Below are 21,916 nucleotides of genomic sequence, written 5' to 3' on the forward strand. Positions count from 1 at the left end.
TGCATTTTGAATGAAAACTTTCAGATTTTTTTTTCTCTCTACCTTCAGATTAAGACTTAATATTTTACATTAATATTTTACATTAATATTTTACATTATGATAAAAATTGAATGATTTAATCCTAATTCACATAACAAGATGATGTAGCATAAAAAGATGTAGCATAGATAGATACATAAAATGCATCTTGTTAGATAAAAATCAATGATATTTCTTCTTTGTCATGACTATAAGAACTTTAAAAAACACAATATAGATAAGAAACAACCCTACATATCAAATTATGTATTTGGCATTTTTATTTCTGATGAAATTTTAATTATATTGGAAAGTATTATTTGAAAATGTCTTTTTTTTTTTTTTTAATATATATATATATAGGTAAATAAAGTTTAAATAGGTCAATAAAGTTAACCAAAGTAACTTTAGTTACTAAGTAAATAAAGTTAACCAAAAATTAACAGACTCTTTCAGCATTGTTTCCATGAAGACAACTGAAAACTGTCTTTAACTGTGATAAATACTAATACAAAATATTACTTATCATAACATCATTGAACTTTTCTTTAAATCTCTTTGGAAAATTAAAATGTCTTTTTAAATTTAACCGATGAAATTATTTTATCTGCAATATGAACACTACAACGATTTATTTTCCTCTTTTTAAAAAATGTGTACTTGTATATGAGCTGTGACTTGTTTCCCATGCCTGTGTTTTTTTTTAGGGGACTTTTGCTGTAGCATTTTGATGTCAAAGATAATTGAATTGATACAGATCACCCAGACAATAGGTTATTTCTATTTCCACGCTAGGTTGTGCTACAGTGTAAAACAATTGCCACATAACAATTGGTGTTTTGAATGAAAATGTCTGAAATTGTTTTTAATGTTTGGCTGTAGCTTGTTTGGAAACAACAGGCAGTCACCAGTGCCTCAAAGCCTGGTTTATCCACCTCTCAAAGAGGATTATTATTTTCTACCTCAAAGGCATGGTAAGGATTAATGAATGCATATAACCAAGTGAACATTCTTGTACAGAAGAGTAAGGCAGGGCAGTTACACTAGGAACTGCCAAAAGAGACCAGAAATCTAAGCCAGTGATTACCATTTTTTTTTTTGGGGGGGGTGGGGGGGTAGTTTTTGTTTGTTTGTTTGTTTGTTTTGTTTTGGTTTGGTTTGGTTTATATCTTCATTGTCTCATACTCACCTCCATACCTCAACCTGTGGCACTCTATCTATCCCTCCTCAGCCTCATGGCTCTTTTGTCCTTCAGGCATCTGCCCCACTCTGAATGTAAACTCATAGGAACTGATATTCTCCCTCTGAGTATGGTTCACAACAGCCACTTTAGTGCTTAAAATCTTTATAGTACTATTTTAGGGGGAAAATAAATAAATAAATAAATAAATAAATATGTATATTCTCCCATGAAAGTTTTCATCTGATTCTCAGAAGAGAACTTCAGTGCTGTTTACTGTAAATCCCACTGTTCCCAGATAACACTTCCTATCTCCCTTATGGGCAGCTCCTTATCCCACTGCATAGAATAAAGATCGTTTTCCAAGGAGCTTTTGCAGATTTTGTCCTTCACAGGAGACTTAAGCTTGTTCAGCATTTGAAATAAAAAGGGTTGTGTAAAAACAGAAAGTGTCGGCTTTAAAGAAAGATGAGATATTATGAGACGGACATTAGAGGATTTTTTGTGAAGGGGTCTTTACATAGATTTCCTCTTCCCTTCCAGGTACTATCACCCAAAGAGATGCTCATTTTGAATGAGTTAGCATTTCAGTGTCGTGCATTGCTTTCCTTTGACAAATTGTCAAAGGACAAATTTCCTTTGACAAAGGAAAGCCTTTTCAACTAAATAAAACAAGTTAAAAAAGAACTGTGTGAGAAGCTGGTTAGATAATATCCATGTAAAATCTTCAAAGCTGTGTGTAGAAAAAAAGCTAAGGTAATGGAAACCAACTCAGATAAGTTAAATAAGTGATACTGGTATTCACAACTGGAGTTGTTTTGAAGATACCTGTGTACTCTTACAGATATGTTATACACTTATAAGTGTATTTATTCAAATTGCTTCTGTTCTGGTATTCATTTGACTTGAGAGCTGAATAGCTGAGTGAACAAAGGTCAAATTCTCCCTTCAGATAGGCACGTTCAGTTCTCACTTATTTAATGAGATCTGAACTTTAAGGGCAGTGCTGTTTCCCAAGTGTTGCCAATGCAGCTGAAGTCTTGAAGTAATAGAGTCTCAGGGGATACTTTGTTTTTCTAAAAAATTCAGATAAACTTCATCTGGTGTGATTCAGATATACTAAAATTAATCCTAGCACAAATATTTGAGCTCATTGTCATTTTTCTGGTTATTTATTAAATGTACTTTTGCATGGTATGTCAAAAGAATATACTATTATACTGGGATATTGACCATATTTATTTTTATTATTATTATTATTTAACATAAGCAGGAGCTCAGCCCTTAAACTAGAAACAAATTCAAAATTGTGTGGGCTATAAACAAAATTATGTTGTTATGGTTTTTTATCACAACACTGTCCCTCTGTTTTGGACTGGTTAATTTAGGAGTGAAATTGTCTCTGGCAGGGATGGAAGAATTATATTTGGTGTGGAGAAATACCTCCATTATTTTTGAGAAACTTATATTCTCTTCAGATAGCGGTGTCCAAAGTAGTTTGATAGATATGCCATCCTGGTGGGTTTGCTCTTGTATAATCTGAATGTGAATTTAGAAAACACTAACTTCTGAAGAATTGAAAAGCTATTCTCTGTAGAGCCACCCTCACCAATTGCTCTCAAACTCCACATGGCACCTATGTGACAAAGCGCCAGCAGGACTTCACACTTGCTATCCCTAGACTGCAGCAAATGAATGGGAAGCTTTGATCTCCTTCACTGCCTGGTTCTGCCAATATTGCAAGGGAGCAAAAAGAGATAGTTTCTTTTATACTCTGAATAATCTTACTGCTGACAACAGCCAGCTATGACATGAAAAGACAGGAACATGAGGAAGGGGAGGACAAGGATATGTTGAGACTGACAGAACTGGGCAATGTGGTTAACATGTTGGGAAGCAAGCAATAACTGTCTGGCAAGGGCTGCAGAGACAAAGGATCAGAGGAGAATGGAGGGAAACTAAGTGAAAAGGGACCCTCTTTTTCTTATAATGTCTATGAAAGATAATGTCTATGAAACACATAGACATTATCAGACTATCATGGCTATGAATATCAAGGCTACTGTTATAGTCATGAAAGTAACTGAAGGGACAGAAATCTTTCCTGTGTATAAGATCATGAGACAAATATTCCATGGAGTTTAATGAGTGAGGAAGAAATTTAATTACAAACTAATAGGCTGTCATGATTGTGATCATGAACAATCTTGTAAATATTAAATCTAATGTTTCTTAAATTATCAGCATTTAAGTTAACCTAAACTAGCTTTTTTTCAAATGTAGATTTTTATATTTCAAAACAACCATGGAGAATGGAAAGGACATTTTACTAGGAAACAAACAAACAAACATCAAAATTAAAATCATCTCAAGTAAGTAATTGAATAAGTCTTCACATGAGAGAAGGCTATCATTCAGCTTGTCCCAAGGTCTCCATTCACTATATCTGTGCAAAGGAGTTTTTAACATCTGGATTCAGATTGAAATTGGTAAATGGCATTAAAAATAATTAATAGTCTTAGATTTTTACTGTAGGTTTTGATATGATTTCAGAAGACTGTTTCTTCATCTCCTAGGTTAATGCATTCTCCTGATAACAGGTTGAGACTGTGAAATCTTTTTTTTTTTTTTTCTTTTTTCTTTTTCATTTTGTTTTGTAGAGAAACCATGCTCCTAAACCATTTATAATAAACAATTTATAATTACAAAAGAAAACACATACTGAAGGGTGACAATTTCATCATGAAGAACAGCTGTTTTAAGTCCCCTCACATTTCTCATTTGATGATGCTTTGAAAGCATTTCCTTAATTCTGATGGCTCTTTTCAAATCATAACACTGATTCTTGGGTATAGACTATATGGACTATATAGACTATATAGGCAGTAGTCTTGGGTATATAACTGTACATATCCTGATTTCAGTTCAGAATGAAGAGCTTCTGACCCTTTGTTCTCTGGTTAGTCTTCATCAGTTTTAGTATTGCTCTCAGTGTATGAAAGGCAGACTATCATGATGCTGTTAACTTCAGTTATGTGAACATGGAAATAGATTTGCTTCTTGAAAAGTATTTGAGGACTTTACCTCTTTACCCAAATAAGGAAAAAAATCTTTATAATTCCTAAATGTTCTTGTGGAAGACAAAAGGCAGTGAGTAGAAGTGGGAGTAGACATTGGTTCAATCAAAATATGATCAATCAAAATATGCTGTGTCAGTCTTTTTGAAACATCTGATCTTTCAGCTTCTTTCTTGTATAATAGGCAAGCTACTACTAATAAGAACTAGCAAGAAGATATCATTTTTATATTGAACCTGAACCTTGGATTATTCAAGTCTCCAAGTAGCTGTTGCTAGTAATAACAAAATAGAAATGTACCTTTTTAAAAGGTTACAGCTTTGCAAATTTAAATTCAGCTGCAAACCCGTCTCTACTAAAGATGGATTACTTGTTGATTGTAAGGTCCAAACATCATCCTTCCTCATTTTTGTGCATGCTAGTTGTTCCTGGCGTTACTAACGCAGTGTTAGGTTAGGTTAGATTAGAATTTAATTAGCTTTTAAAACAATTATACAAAGAAAGTAGTAATTCAGCTTGATTGATCACAATTCCACTGAGAAACAAAAATTAAAAATTATATTTTATAGATATATGTATTTTTAGGTTCACTATTAGCCCCAGATTACCAATAGAAAGAAAACTGCTTTACCCCAAAATATCGTTTGTGTTCATATAAATATAGCAATATAAGAGCGCCAAACTAATTCGTGAAATAAGAAGGCTAGATTGCAATAAAACATTAGAAGAATATAAGAATTATCACATCTCGTTCCCCGGAAATGTTTATAAATCTGTTGATCACCCACAATACCTATTCCTATTTCTTTTAGGTTTAATGTCTTGACATTCTGAAATTTTTTTAATGTTCACCTTTTCTTCTCCATTCTCCATGGAAGAAATACACTATCAAGTTTTATCACTTTAGTTCCTGAAAAGCAGTCAGACATTAAAAACATGTTTTGCTAACATAAAAGGTGGCCCTATTACCTTCACACAGGTCTCACCAAGTATTTGCATATCGACAGTTGATTAATTCAAGTCATCTCTCCTTTCTAGATGTATAGATGGCATGGCATTCATAGAGGAATGTAAAAGCAGGAAGACAGCCGAAAACTAATAAGCAACCCTCCTAGAGAACTTCATAAGTACAGCCGAATGCACTCAAAGTCTGGATTCAAAAATTACATTAGTAAGGGAGGTTGGGTCATTTGTTCAAAAATGCATGTCCTTTTTGCTTTCTCTTGACATTTATAAGATACAAAGTAATTGAAAACACATTCAGGGCAGTTAAGGTAGCTTTGTGAATAATGGTAATTCAGCAGGTGGTAACAACACTAATTTGGAAAGGAACTGAACAGACTTCTTCATTCTTTTACAGCTAGAGATTTTTAGCTTTTATTAGAAAATAAAAGAAAAGCTTCAAAGAGAATGTAAAAAAAAGTCTACAATAGATTGAAAAATTTAAAATCAATTCTCTTACCACTGAGATGCAGCCTTGATGTCACAGTAATGAATGCATTAGTAATACCTAGCAATTAGATTTTATTTGTTTCTAATCACAGACAGTTTAGGTAGTTTAGATCCACAGTTTTGGATTGGTAAGAAACAAACTGCTTATAGTTCCAGAAAGAATTTTTTAAAAGCAAAACACAAATGAGGTTTCCTTTTGGCTCAGAAATGAAAGAGGACCCAATCTGGAACATTAGATCTCTCAGCAAGCACAAGTGGCCCATTTTAAATCATTTTACTGCAACAGCAGTTAGGTGCATGCAGCATTTTCCCAGACATAATAGAAGTACATTGTCAGAAAGTAGGAATACAGATTTTCTTGCAGGATTCCAGTTCTGCAAACATAACATCATAACAGGTGTTCATGACAAATTTATTTAACACCAAAAAATCTACTATTATTCAGGAAAGTTAAATCTATCATTTTGAGTCTGAATCATAGTCTTTGTTTATTTGACATCTTTATAGCATGAATCACTCTGAGTGCCTCTCAGTAAATTTTCATAGCACTAAGCCATAAGGAATGTATCATTACCACCTTTTTACAGATACGAAGAGCAAGCACAAGGAAGTGGAGAGAACTTGTATTGCAAAACAAGGGCTAAAAACACTATAACCAGCTGAAAGACTGCTCAAAAGATAGTACTATCTACTGCCTTGCTGTAAGACTAAGCTACAAACTTCAGTTTACATCTACATCCATGAAGTGCCTCATTCAGTACTTAGTGCCACTTGTGCTACCAATACAAGCTAATACTAGCTAACTTTAAAGTTGGAGGTAGAAGCCTTATAATAACTTTAAATAGTTTTAGGGGGTTATATTGATCATTGCCATCAATTTACTGGCAAAATTTTTCTCCTGTTCCGTTTTTTCTTTTTGGGGGGCCAATTTCCTTTTGTTATTACCTATCAACTATAAATACATGTGACTTTTTCCCTTCTCCTTTCTTTCTCCCAAAGAAGATCTATGTTCACTGCCAATACAAAAATCTATGGATACATAATGATCTGTTTTTAACTTTTATATTTCTGGATGTTGGTTATCCAATTGTTCTAGATCAATATATTTGTCCTAATTGAATCGAACAGAAAATGTATGACAGTCTGCACTTCCAGTTTTAATACTTCTACTTCCATGGTTCATTTGCAGCTCCAGTTGTAAGCTTTCGTTATAGCATAATTTTGACATTACAATTATTTCTTCAGAAATCAATTTTGCTGTCATTATAAATAACAAAATTACCCCAAGAAGGTCAGAAAAGTCCGTGGCATTTCTTCTGGTTACAGGTCACTTGCAAATGTATCCTTCTCTGTGTTTGACTTGACAAATATCACAAATGATAGACCAGCTGAATTGCATTGAGATTTAGATCTAGAAGTGTGTGGGAGGAGAGAATGTTATTGAATGTTTTACAACAACATATGTTTGTGACTAATGGTGTTACTCAAAATTGTAAATAAATTGAAAAGAATTGTAAAGAAATTGATATTGTGAGTGTAGTTTCTCTATCATCTCTCAATTATACAAACACTGGATATGTATCAAGTTTATGTTATTGTGTAAATTTTTATTAGACACTATAAAGGTTTTACACTTTTGTAACAATATGCAAATAGATGCATTTAATTTGCTTACAGACCTATCAAAATAAAACTCTCGGTGGGTATCTAGGCAGCAGTAAAAAACCCTTTAAGGAGTTTGCTGCTGACCTTTTTATAACTGCTAGGCTTCCTGGTACTGTAGGGAATATAAAACTTGCTACGGCTTCTCTAGCTTCTCTTCAGCGGTGGATAGCAACAGATAATATTTTAGAGGACTGTGTATTCTTACAGTATGCACAAGTTCATAATAATAGGTATAAGAAGGCCACATGGACATAATTTTCTTTACTGACAAATTGGATAGGGGTGTTCTAAAAAAGCATCAGGAGCTGAAGGGTGCAGGTCCAGATTGCTGTTCAAAGGCTCCTACTCTAGTGCTCAGGTGATGTAGGTTCACAGAACAGTGATTTTCATAGATATTTTTATTTTTGCTAAGTAAATCAACCCATGGAAGTAATTCTGTCCTCACCATAGGGACCTCTGGGCAGCTAAATAGCTACTCTTGGAGATAAACTACAGTACATTATCTGTCTTCCTGCTTCTGTCAGGAACTTAAAAAGCAGACACAAAAGCTCCACTAAAGAAAATCTGAAGCCTTTCATATCAGAGAAAGGAGACTAATCTTGTAGGAAAAATTTACAAATACAAAACATGACAGCTTCAGAAAGACTATGATGATTCTCTGTTTGTTTTTATCTAACAGTTGTTAAAAATCTTCACTTCCAGCATGGTGACCTGAAGAATAACAACATATAACAACATTACTGCTTCCTTTGCCTGTATTTTAGTCTTTTTTTTTTTTTTTTTTTTAAATATTTGCACTTCATTTAAAGGATATTATTAAGAGGGAATCCTGGAGACAACTTGACTTAGCAGCACTCGGATTGGTTGCAGAAAAGTCAAATAGTCAAATACAAAGTGGGAAGAGTGTGGGTGCATGTGAATTAAATGTGGAGTTCTCTTGGATCCTGGGAGAGGAGTTAATCTGTGTCACTCATTTCTCAGCTGAGTACCATTTCCTCTAGACAAGCTGCTCTGAAAGAGAAAATAAATGATGAAGGGCAGGAGAGTCTTTTGTGTTGTGAATCTTGTGAAGAGCAACACCTCTGAAAACCTCTGAGTCTAATTCCTTAACTTCAAATGGGATTTAAAACAGTTTCCTGTTATTGACCTCTTTTTCTTTTGGTCTAGGTAGCATCTTGGGCAGCACTGCATGTTTCTGGTTGCTGCCTGTGGCAACTGAGAAGTACCCCTGCTTTGTTTGTTTTACTGTTATTGTGCTTATAATCTGTTTCTAGTCCAAATCTCCACTGAAATCATCAGAATTGTCCTGAAGTAAAACTGGACAGCAACATCTGTAACAGGCTTGCCCAATTTGTTATTCTGAAATGATGATTACTCCTCCAGCTAAACACCTAAATACAACTGGTCTAATGCCTCCAGTCAAACACTTGTTTAAGTGCACTGCTGGATGGGGTCCAGTCTTTGTTAATGGAGATTTCAAGATGGAAGTGCTACAGAAGTGCAAAAGATTACAACTGTCATTGAAAAAGTACATTCTGTTCCATTTATTAATGTATTTATATGACTATAATTTCAATGCAATTTCCCCTGCTTATATCTTAACCACTAAAAAGGAATGTTTACTAGAGTAAATGTGCCTAAATAACACTTTTCTTACCTTCTTCTCCTACCTTTAAAAAAAGATATAAAATAATTAATCTACCAAAACAGTGATTGAAAACTAAAGTGATTGAAATATTTCCCACTGAAATATTATTTTCCTTTACAAAGATTTACAGACTAAAATAGGATTAATATACACAGAAAAAAAAAAATCAGACGGAAGTGCTAATTATGTTTTATTTTGGAGAATTTGAAGTCTGGGTGTGATCGAAGTTAATATATATTTTAATTCCAAACTTATTTCATATGTTTCTGGTTGTGAAAACACATCCTTTTATGTCTGTTATTGGAGATCATTCTTCAGGAATATTTGTGTCTTCGCATTAATCTTGAATGTATGGCATGAAACTTCTTTTATGTTTGAGTCATGAATTTGTATCCTAAAAACATTTTATTTCCTTTCAAGTTAATTCATTTGATGAATAAGAAAATAAAAATAAAAATATGTAAAAAGGAGATTTGACTCTAGAAATGAGTTTGGATTGAGAGCTGCTGTAACAACTACCAGATCCAATAAAATTCTAAGCTGACTTTTCAGTATCTGGATGCATTTGGGAGATCTCTTAGCTAGGCTAAGAACTAGTTAGATTAGATAATTTGATGCATACAAATTTATTTGAAAGTGGATGGGTGAGGGGAGAAAACATGTTTTAAATAAAGAGTTGGTCAAGGCTGTAGGCTTTGGATGTTACTTTTCACTGATTTTTCTTTTCTGCATGTAACTTCAACAGAGTGGTTAGTCCATTTGGTGAGGTTTTATTTTTCCTGAAGGTAAATATTTTTACCCTAATTTTTTCAGACTGCTTATTTGAAAACTAATACAAAATATATGTCTGCATTAAACAAAGACCCCAATATTAGTGCATATCTGAGTAACATGGAAGGATTTAGGTTTGCTTATCCAAAGTTTAGGTGGTAATTGAGCAACATGCAAACCATGACATTAACGACATGCTCTGAGTTGGGAAAAAAAATAAAAGTACAAACATATTGGTTAAGACATACTAGGATAAACTGTTGCACTGCAAATGTGAATATTTTAGTTGACAAGATGACTGAAGATGAACAGATAAATATAAAATACAGACCAAAGAAAGATATAGTTAATAGATCTTTTCATATATAAGCAGTTAGTTAAAATAAAATCTGAAAAAAACACAATAACTAATAAGCGGCAAAATAACACCCCCCTCCCCCCCCCTTCCCCCCTTCTCCCCTGAAGGCTGTGTTCAATTTAGCCGAATAGGTGGTCTGGTAGACTACATGACTTCTCCTGACAAATCTACCAGTTTTGATATAAATAAGAGATGGAGTAGCCATTCTTTTTTTTTTTTTTTTTTTTTTTTTTTTTCAGTAGAAATGGCTAATACCCTTTTTGGTTCTCCTTTGAATTTTTCTATTTTTATCTTATAATCACTGACTCTTAATTCTTTTCTGTCTTGCTGAATGTACATTTTGACTATTCTGCTCTCTTATAATTATTTTTGAGAATTTACACACATTCAACCCTTTACACTTTTGGTCTTTAGTATAATTTTGAGACTCTTGTACATGGTCATTCATTTTTGAGTATCTGTTAAGAAGCACTGACAGCAAAATTCTTCTGAAATTGTCATTCACCACCTTTGCTTTCTGTTGAAGAATGTTGAAGCTTTTTGTTAATAGCAACATTTCACTTTGAGATATTTTCCAGTACTGCCTATATAGCCCTTTAGTGTCAAGGATTCTTAAACCACCCTTATGTAGTAGTGCTGTTGGGAATCCCTTGTTAGAGGTGCACAGATTTGCTGTTCTAATAACCCTATGCTGCTCAGTGATATACTTCTCTAGTGTAAACCTGTCCCTCACTGTTATTTATCACTCTTTTCATCTGTCACCTAAAAATATATATATTTTTTTTCCCAGCAGCATTTTAATATTTATTTCTGGATCATGGATAAAAACATATTGAATAGTGTCAGATTGAATACTGGCTCCTCTGAAAACATTCTTAATCACTGATGAGTCCTCATCAGCACCTACTTTTTATTCCACTTAACATGTGCTTTATTATAAAGGTAATTTTAAAAGATTTGAATGTCATATTGTTTAAGTCAAAGTCTCACAAAATTCTAAATATACTCAGTCTAGAACAGTGTCTTATCTGTTAAACATATAATCCCATAAAAGAATTAAATCAGGTTTGTCTGACAAGGTTTATTTTCCATAAAACTATTTTGACTGGCATTAATCATATCCCTATCCTCTCATTCTTTATTAACTCATTACAGAATTACCTCTTCCATTATTCTGTCCAGATACCAGGTTGTCATGCTAGCCAGACTGTAAATATCCTGGCTATGTTGCTTGTATTTCCTTCATCCTGGCACATCTGTAACATTGTTTTATTGCTATGAAATATTAGCATCACCATGAAATCTTTTTAAGCAGTGCTTGATGCTTATGCTTATCAGCTGCTAAAAACACATCTTCTTATATGTACTTACATGTAAGAAAAACATGCTATGTTTTTCTGTGTATTGCAGACATATTTATCAAACACATCTGCCAGCTCTGCATCATTTTCAACAATTTCAGCATTTCCGTTTAGTACACCTAATGTACAAAGCAGAAATTCTTTTTCTCAAAATTTTTTTAGGGTTAATAATCAAGAACATCTTTAGTGTTTGCTTTTTTTTTTTTTTTTTTTTTTTTTTTACTTTACTGTACTTCATAACTTTTTTTTTTAAATTATTTTTTGCCTCCTATCCTCCACTTTCTCCTTTGCTATAAATTGCACTTTTTGTGAATGTCTTTATAGCATCATTGGATCAAGTTTAGCTTTTAACTAAAGCTGTCCTTTTTGTTTGTTTGTTTGTTTGACATATAGGAGTGGCACAGGACCACACCAGGCAAGGTTCAGACTACATATTAGCAAAAATTTATTTATTGTGAAGGTGGTCAAACGTTGGAACAGGCATGAGACATTTCACTATGTGAAATGCCAGTCAGTGTTCAACAGGCATTTGTATAATGCCATTAATATCCTTTGACTTTTGGTTATCCCTGAAGTGGTCAGGCAGTTGGGCTTAATGATCTTTGTAAGTCCTTTTCAACTGAACTATTCTATTCTATTCTATTCTATTCTATTCTATTCTATTCTATTCTATTCTATTCTATTCTATTCTATTCTATGCTATGCTATGCTATGCTATGGTATGCTATGCTGCTCTGCTCTGCTCTGCTCTGCTCTTTAGTTCTTCAACAGTTCTATTAGCTATTGGTAAAACACAGAGAAGTGCACAGAAAAGCGTGTAACTTCTGAATGTCCTCTGTTGCAGCTGAAGCTGAATGCAGCAATGCTGCTTTGTTATCTTCAAGTTTCATAGTCTCTGTCGACAGCCAGCTCAGAACTTTCTTTATATAGGCATGCTGTAAAGGTACAAGAGTCCATTCCTTTTTGTAATTGTGGTTCTCTGTTTCTGACTGTAGTCAGTATACTTCACAGACTGCCTGCTTGTGAAGTATGATTTAGCAAATCAGAAAGACCAGACCAAAAAGTGTCAAGACTTACTCTGTGGAAAACATGATGTCACTCAAATTTTCAAACTCATCAGTTTATTAAATAAATATATATTTTTTCAATATTGGATAATTGTGTTATAAGCTTTCTTATTTAAAATGCAATGTGCAAAAACAAATAAAAAATCTTCAACCCTATGATAAGAATTAAATTCAAACTTTTTTTCTAAATATATCCTTATGATCTGGAATCATTGATATCCCAAATATTTTTTTAAATCAGTTATTATATTTGAATGACTGTAGCATCATTATCAAAGATCCACACTTTCAATAAAGAATATATGTGTATTGTGGCAGGAAGTTGATACTGAATTGATCTTATCTGCACTGAGCAGTTCAAATTCTGTAAACCCTGGAGTAATTTCAATAAAGAATTAAAGTTAATTTAAAACAAAACATCAGCTGGATCCTCCATTCAACTGGAAATTTCAGGAAATCTCTGATTCAGTTTGAAAAGAGGATAAACCTTCTTATTTATTTGTTTGTTTATTTATTTACATGACTTTTAATTTTAGGAAGGCTGTAAATTTTGAACTGTAGTATTTTCCATTTTATACTCCTGGTGCAGACTATTTCTGGTGTTCCATACATCATCTGATCTTTTTTTTTTTTTTTTTTAATATATATATAATGTATATATACTTTACCTTTTTCTTTTTTAGTAGTCGATTTATAATATATACACATACACACACACATATACATTATTTATATACAGTAAAATTTCTCCAGACAGGCTAAGACTCTTCCTTAATTCCTGACATATGGCCTGCTACTCCAAGAAGATCTGAACTTTACAAGTTATCTGCACTCTACCGGATCTTTCTGGCCTTTCCCAGCCAAGACCTATATTCCCATATCAGAGGGTAGTTTATTTTTTATAGTAGTTTAGGGACTTATCAAAAACACAGACACAATAGAATCTTTTTGATCTATAAATCTTATTGTTTATAATTACAATAATTCCATTTAATTTAGCACTTTTTTTTTTTTTCCAGATGGATTCCAAAGTACTCTATAAATTATACCCAACACTCACACTCAGCCATTTGTAAGTCAAATGGTTTAACTCTTGCTATCCCATTTAATCTATGCTGAAAATTAAGAAGGTGCAAAATAATTCAACAGACTGAAAATGCTTTTTGAATATAGATGTTTAATTAATCAAGGAGGTGTTGTGTTTAAACAGCAACACTCCTACACTACCAACTTAGCAAAAGTTCTGCAGAAATTTAAAATGCCTAAGAAGTCACCTAAGGTAGAATTGTATCTTCTCAGGTTGGACTTCTCCCACAATAGATGGGAGATCTGTTCCAGAAATATCCATCAGATCTGAAGAATGAACCTGACTGTCTTTAGAGGTTTATAATCTAAGCAGGTGTAATTTTGTTTTGTCTCATGAGATCTGACAGGGATATAGCCCAAAAAGGTCAGGAAAACATGTTTTGACAAGAGTTTAGTCTGTAGGTTGCATATACTCCTACTGGAATCATGTACCAAGGGTCAGTCAAAAGTGCTTTTTTTTTTTTTTTTAAACCCAAGCCAAATCCTGTAGACTCCAATTAGACTAATCTGTTATGAACATCTAGTAGAGGGTCCAGTCCCCACCAAGTGTTTGACACACTAATGATTAATATATAGAAGTAAATCCATGCGTGATTAATAAGTTAATACTGAAAAAAAAAGGTAGCAGAAAAGCAATTTTTTTTTTTTCTGGTCCTATATCAAATATAGGTAAAAGCTGCTAGTGATTCTATTTGTTTCTGTCATTATAGACAGGTTTTATTCATTGGGTATTATCAAATGGGTGTTATCAAATAGATCAATGGGTATATCAAATGGGTATTATCAAATAGAAAGCATCAGTAGTCTTAGCAAAGTGAGAAATGAGGATGTGTAAATCACTTCTGTCACAGAAGATATTAAGATATTAAACAAGAAGCAAAGCTTTCTTGCAGAAAATTTGTTGACATGATGAAGTTATTTCACGCCAACAAATTTCATGCTTTCTCAAAGTTCAGGAAAGCTAACATAAAATGATTGTGAGGTAAACTCAAATAAATGTAATTTTTAAAATATGTAATTTTGAAACAGTAGAGCAGTTATAGTACAATGCTCATGAACAGCAAGGAAATAATTGCTCGATATCTATAAAGCAACTCCCTTCTCTCACTGAAAGTTATATAGCTGTCAGTTACTAACTGAAATTTCTTTAGTGGATAAGCAACTGCATCCTGTTTCTGGTTTGGATATCACAAATTGTACCAGATTTTGTACCTGTAGCTGCTAGCTTTAGTGATGGTTTCAAGAGAGACATCCCCGGAAATTGAGAGAGAACAGACTTTCAATCTCCTAGTATTGCTTCCTCAAAATCAGCTTTTAAATATCACAAAGAAGTATAATTTCTACTATTATTATTTTTTAAATTCTTCCAGTAGAAGGAGACTTTGCCTTTATGACAAAAATTTTTGCATTTGTTATACTTCTAAATCTGTTAAACATGAATAACAGCCTCCCTATTTCTCATGAACACCAGAGACATGCATTCGTGCACCCCCATGCTTGTAGGAAATATGAATTTAGATAACGAGGACAGCAGAAATCAGCTTTTATGAAAGAAATGACTGTACAGACTATTTTGCACTGGAAACACTCTATTGATCAGATTAAGAAGTCCTGAAACAGCAAGGGTAATCGTATTGATTTGGAAGGAATGTCTGGTTAATTTTTCACAAGGCGTAGTTTCCTCAAAAATCAATAACTTTCTGCTGTATCTTTATTCTTCTGAATAAACTGTGTCTGTCTAAGAAACTTGATTCCTAAGCTCAATTAGATTCATAAAACATTCACAGACATACACAGCACAAAAGAAACATAAGCTTTCCAAGCAACAGTGAGCATTTAACCCTGAGGTAGGACAAAGCAAATTATTCTTCTTGATATAGTGGTGTCCTTGGACAGATGTGATTTCTTTCTTTTCCTTTTCCTTTTCCTTTTCCTTTTCCTTTTCCTTTTCCTTTTCCTTTTCCTTTTCTTTTCCTTTTCCTTTTCCTTTTCCTTTTTCCTTTTCCTTTTCTTTTTCCTTTTCCTTTTCCTTTTCCTTTTCCTTTTCCTTTTCCTTTTTTTTTTTCAATGCTAACTTTCTTTATTTTTGTTAGCAATTCACAGAATATACTTAGAAATTCTTTTTATTTTTTTTTCTTTTATCTCATGACTATTACATATACCCTATCACATTTGACATTTTTAAAGCATATGAAGGAAAGAGGACTACCTTTACACATAGTACAAGCAGGGATGCACATGGCATTCCAGCTGCAGTGGGCTGGCAATGCTCTTTGAAGGAGAAAGAGCACAGCTGGAAAGATGACAAAAGGAAGAGACTGTGAAAGATCACTGTAAAATCAACAAATTTTTCTGAGAGGAGACTTGAGAAAACTCCATCTTGAATAACACTCTGTGAAACCTATCTGCTGTGCTAGGTACTGAGTTAACCTTTCTGCATCTGATCTATTTAGCTCCATTGCTCTTGACCTCTGACACCTGAATTTGCATGTCAGAAACTAGACCATATAAATACCTTTCCTCTTTTTTTCAGAAAGATGCTTACTGTGACTACGTGGCCATATTACACAACTCCCGATCTGAGTTACAATTTTCAAGTGTATAAATTTCCCTTTGCATCACACAGTTTACTCTGGGCTAAAATGGCCTCCAAGCAGATTTTATGTCATGCCAGGTGGACATAAAAAGTAATCAAGGTTTATATGCTGGACAGGAACTTCTTCAATTCATATGAAAGCCCATAACCAAGAGTTGCATCCTGAGTAGGAGACTTCCCTAATCACATGAAAGCAGTCAGTCAGTATTCACTGCCATTCCTCTTCTTAAGGCAGTGAAGTAAATGACTTGTGAACAGCACTCCCTTCTCCTCCTTAATCTGTCTGCCCCTTCCCCCTCAGTCTGTTACAAGCAATAAGTGACAATGCTGGCAGACAGCACAATTTCACACCAACTAAACCCATTTTCTTCAACAATTTGGAGAATTGTAGAAGACAATTCTCCCCCCCCCCAACCCCTGAGCTGGGCCATATTTGAAATGTTTTGCAGATATTTGTATGTATTTTATTCCTTTTGTTTTAAAAAGGCTATCTAGGTGGAATGACATTTGCTGTGGCAATAGGGAGGGAAGGAGAAGTAATTAATTAGCACTAGAATAACAACCTCTCCTCTGGATGGTGAACAGTGAAGTATAGGAGTGGGATGCAAATCTGTGGTGGTAGATGTCACCTTGAGGACTGCTACATGCAGTCATGTCTGCACAGGCACAGACACATTTTTATATGTAGAGGCAAGGCATGTTAGGACATATTCTGGAGCCTGATAGCAAATTCAATAGTCCATGTAGCTACATTGAGCTTGGAGAATATTAAAACAATTGTAAAATTGAGCAGATTGTTTTTTTTTTTTTTTCCTAGAATCAATAACAAAGAGACTATAAAAACCTGGAGATGTTCTTAAATTTGCCTTCCTTAGAATTATTTCTGATGAAACATTGCAGTACTAAAGGCAAGTAACCTTAGAAGCAGAGATGTCTGCGGTAACAGGAATTTCTTTTTTATTCAACTGGCCATACCATTAGTTGGAATCTACCAAAGGAAAAATAATAAAAAAGTAAGTCCTAACCTATAAGTTTATTTTCTCTCATTAATTCAGTTTAGTACCATCTAAGCATCTTTCCTTTCCTTTCCTTTCCTTTCCTTTTCCTTTCCTTTCCTTTCCTTTCCTTTCCTTTCCTTTCCTTTCCTTTCCTTTCCTTTCCTTTCCTTTCCTTTCCTTTCCTTTCCTTTCCTTTCCTTTCCTTTCCTTTCCTTTCCTTTCCTTTCCTTTCCTTTCCTTTCCTTTCCTTTCCTTTCCTTTCCTTTCTTTCCTTTCCTTTCCTTTCCTTTCCTTTCCTTTCCTTTCCTTTCCTTTCCTTTCCTTTCCTTTCCTTTTCCTTTCCTTTTCCTTTCCTTTCCTTTCCTTTCCTCTCCTCTCCTCTCCTCTCCTCTCCTCTCCTCTCCTCTCCTCTCCTCTCCTCTCCTCTCCTCTCCTCTCCTCTCCTCTCCTCTCCTCTCCTCTCCTCTCCTCTCCTCTCCTCTCCTCTCCTCTCCTCTCCTCTCCTCTCCTCTCCTCTCCTCTCCTCTCCTCTCCTCTCCTCTCCTCTCCTCTCCTCTCCTCTCCTCTCCTCTTCCTCTCCTCTCCTCTCCTCCTCTCCTCTCCTCTCCTCTCCTCTCCTCTCCTCTCCTCTCCTTTTTTTTTTTATTCCAAAAAAACTTACATAAATATGTAGGAAAAATAGTATAAATAATATTAATTTATTCTGGAATATAATCTTTCAAAATTAATTTGAAAAAAAAAATTAATTACCTGAAAAAATTCTCTGTAGATGTTGAACTAAGAAATACAACCCTAATGCTTATCACTTCCAATACATGCAGTGATCTTGCTTAACTAATATTTCAAGGACAAACTATAATAAGTTAGGAGCAGCAGTCAGTGTAAGCACTGAAGTATGTCAGTATTTGACTAGAGTACGTCTGTAACTAACTAGATTCCATAACACTGCAAAAATCTCTTGAAATGTTACAATAATATACTTTCTTCTGAGCTACCCATAATTGCCTAAACCTGATTTCACTCAAGTTACATTGGGAAATAGCTTTTCTCACAGTTAGACAGAACAGTGTTCCAGCTCACATCCATGCACAGCACAGTGAACTGACTGCATTCTACTGCCATCATTAGAGAAAAACCCTCTCACAGATGAGCCATTCTGATACAGTTTTATTTAATGATGCAGGAGCTAAAATTCTATGTTTTTCTGATTCCTCTGCTTCAGGCAAATGTAAGATATTAAACTAATATTAAACTAATGGGGGGGAAGGAGGGAGGAGCAGGGAGAAGGAGAGGAACACCAAACAAACAAACGACTTTGCATTCTTATTAATGGGAAAATGATGGAAACAACTTGTTTTTCAAAAGTACCAAATTCCCCGTGGAATAACATGAGGTCATAGTTATCTAATTTATCCCATATAAAAGATCACTGATCTCAATAACTCCATACTAAAGATGAATTTGGCCCTAGAAGTAAAATTGCCACAAGTCTGTTTCAGGATGGAATGAAGCTATCTGTCAAAGCCCATGAAGTTTCCCTGGATTTAATGTCAAGTCCATAAGCCTCCTGTGGTTTTCATGAGAGCACAGACATCAGCTTGGGATTGGCAAAAAGAGGCACTACATATTTGCCCTTTGACATCTTCTGCTGTATTTTATTTGTAGAGAAAAAGTCATATTACCCTAAGATTATATTGTGAGTATTTTGTAGAGATCCACCAGGAATAACCAGAGTATGTATAAAAAATATATAGTATGGTATTTTTATAATTGTATGTATTTTTCCATATTCCTTTCAAATACCATTTGAAATCTCTCATTGTAGGAAAGATTGTGTCTTTGAATTTCAAATAAGGGATGAAAATACATTTTCAATCTCTAAGCTGTTCAAGCCATTGTCACTGAACAAAGACAAAGCTAGTTTTTAAACCACGTTCTATAATAATGATAGAAACAAGAATAATGTATGCTGAATGCATAAGCAAAATACCAATGACTGGAAGATTAGGCTTTTTCTTGAATTCATGCAAAACATTTCACAGCTGGTACTATAGCAGAGGCATGCTCAGTGTGAAGCCTTGCTGTCAAGGAAAATGTTTCATTTTAACAGCTTTTTCTCTATATCAGATGTTTGTTTCAGAGTACAGAAGTTTATGGAGAATATTTTAGTTTTAAGAGCATAAAAAAAAATCCTTCCACAGAATTGCCCAATAAATTATTTTGTTTTCTCAAATTAATTGCTTTTATTTTTCTTTTCAAGTAGGAAGACTATGTTAGTTGTAAAAGTCAAAGGACATGGGAAAGATCAACTTTTGTTGCTGATGGCCAAACTCATCAAATATCAGTACATTCAGGTCTTGGAGATCAATAGTTCCCTTCCTCCTCTTTCATACTTCCTCCCACCTCTTCCTCTTGTCCTCTCTGTTACAAGCCCATTGCAGTGCTGTTGCTCTTGCCTTATATCTTGTTTGCCTGACAAAAGGAAGTAAGATTAATTCTTTGCAACCTTTCCATAATGAATCTAGTCATGCTTCAGAATGGTGGAATACAAATTAACCTTTAGCCAATGCTCCAGCTTAACTGCTATGGTAACAAGTTCCAGCTTTCAGAGAACAAACTGTTGGCCCTATTGAAGGCAATATCAAAAGCAGATAATATAGAATTAGTGTTTCAGACAGAATTTGTGGTCAAATCATAAAAATACCAAGGCTCTTTTCCCCTGCAAGTGGGAGGTGATGTCAAAATGATGCTTTTTGGTAGGAAAAAAAAGTGTTTATGTATGGAATGTATGGAATCCATTGTATAGGATATGCTTTACCTTGCAAGAATGTGAAAAAAATAAGGTTTCTGCAAGTATCTATGATTCTATGATTCTACGATTCTATTTGCAAATGTGATCTAGTTAGAGTCTTCTGGTATATAATCTCCAAATGGGACATCACAGTAACAGAAACTTGCTACAACTCACTGTTTCCTTTTGTACCACAGTCAGCCAGTCATAATTTTCTAGCTGATCTAAGGTACATTCTTGGTCTTTGGAATATTCAGTGCTTCATTGCTACTGCTTTGACCAGCAAGAGATTTTCTGGAGACCCCAAGAAATCCTTCAAGAGCAGAAGAACCCAAAACTTACTGCCCCATGACAGTGAGTAGGTGACAACACCAGTGACAATACCATAAAGTTGCTCTTGTTCCAAGCTTCAGGATGTAACATTTTGTTGTTGTTGTTACTATTATTATTATTATTATTATTATTATTATTATTATTATTAATGCTTGAGGTGCAAGCAATGTCAGAAGATTTTGTGGGAAACATGGTACCCATGACATATGAGAGACCATTTAAAAAATTCAGCCTCTGGGAATTTCTACAGTTACATTCACAAGTGGATCAACTCTGTCATTTAGAAGATCTTGGATGGAGTGAAAGTTGAACTAATTGTAAAGGACAACACTATGAATATCTGAAGAACAATACAAACAGCCCACAGGAGAGAAGAAGCTAGTGCAAGAAGATTAAACTTGAAATAAATGCCAAAAGAGAACAAAGGAAAAATATGCTCCAACAACATGCTTTGTGATGTAAAAAACATTGATCAAGAGTACACTCCTAAAAATCCTTGGGATTATTAACTGTGATGAATCAAGATAGTTCTTATGTAGGAGCCTCACCTTTGTACAGCTTCTGGAACAAATACTGAATAAACCCTAATTGTATTTGTTTAATATTATTATTGTTGCAATATTTCTAAAATGTAGCTCATTTTCACTTTTATTGCACTTCTAGATCAGGCTCAGTTAAATGTGTAATCTTTTTATGATTTGCAGCACCCAGTCTTGTATGAGATAAAGTACCATAGGCTCCTTGTCTTCAGGTTAAATTAATTTATTATTGTTAATTGCTATACCGATATAAGTGGTGTTCATGAAGCTAAGGTCTGAATATTAGCACTGTTGTTCAAACAGAGATCTAACAGAGTTCTCAGTAGCTCCTTTTAGTGCACCTTAATCCATACTTAATCCTCTGGCTATTACAGGCCTACAACCTTCACACATTGCTCTGCCAACATATATCAATCCTGGTCTGTGAAGTGTCTCATTATTCCTGTTCCACACCTTTCTTTAGGAGAAAAATAGATGACATTCTTAATGGTACAGCAAAATCTGTAATGTGGATAAACTGCATTCTGGGAATCAGACTGAAGCCACAAAAATTATTTTCACTATGGGTCCTAATGAAGGACTGGAGCACTAATCTCCAGATACAAAAGGCATACAAGCAATTTGCCACTTTAATGCCCATTTTTAGTTTTTATGTCATTATTTGTTTCTTCTCTAACTTTCGTCTATTTCCCAGACCCTTGAGCATTCAAAAAGTATTTTCAGCATAACTGTATTAAAATGTACTGTGTTTGTTTGACAGCTCTGAAGTGTTCAGAAAATACCATCATTAAGCAGACTGGAATTATTTGACTGTAGCACAGATTATGTGGATATGAAATAGACTATTATAGAGTAGGAACACAGCATTTTAAAACTTTTTGGAATGGACATAATGCTCACTAGCTTCCTATTGATTTCTTAAAGTAGGAATTATGATCAAAAACTAACTTCAAGCTGAGATAAGTTTCACTAAGA

Source organism: Netta rufina (genome assembly GCF_964035555.1).
Source record: "Netta rufina genome assembly, chromosome: 5".
Lineage (NCBI taxonomy): Eukaryota > Metazoa > Chordata > Aves > Anseriformes > Anatidae > Netta > Netta rufina.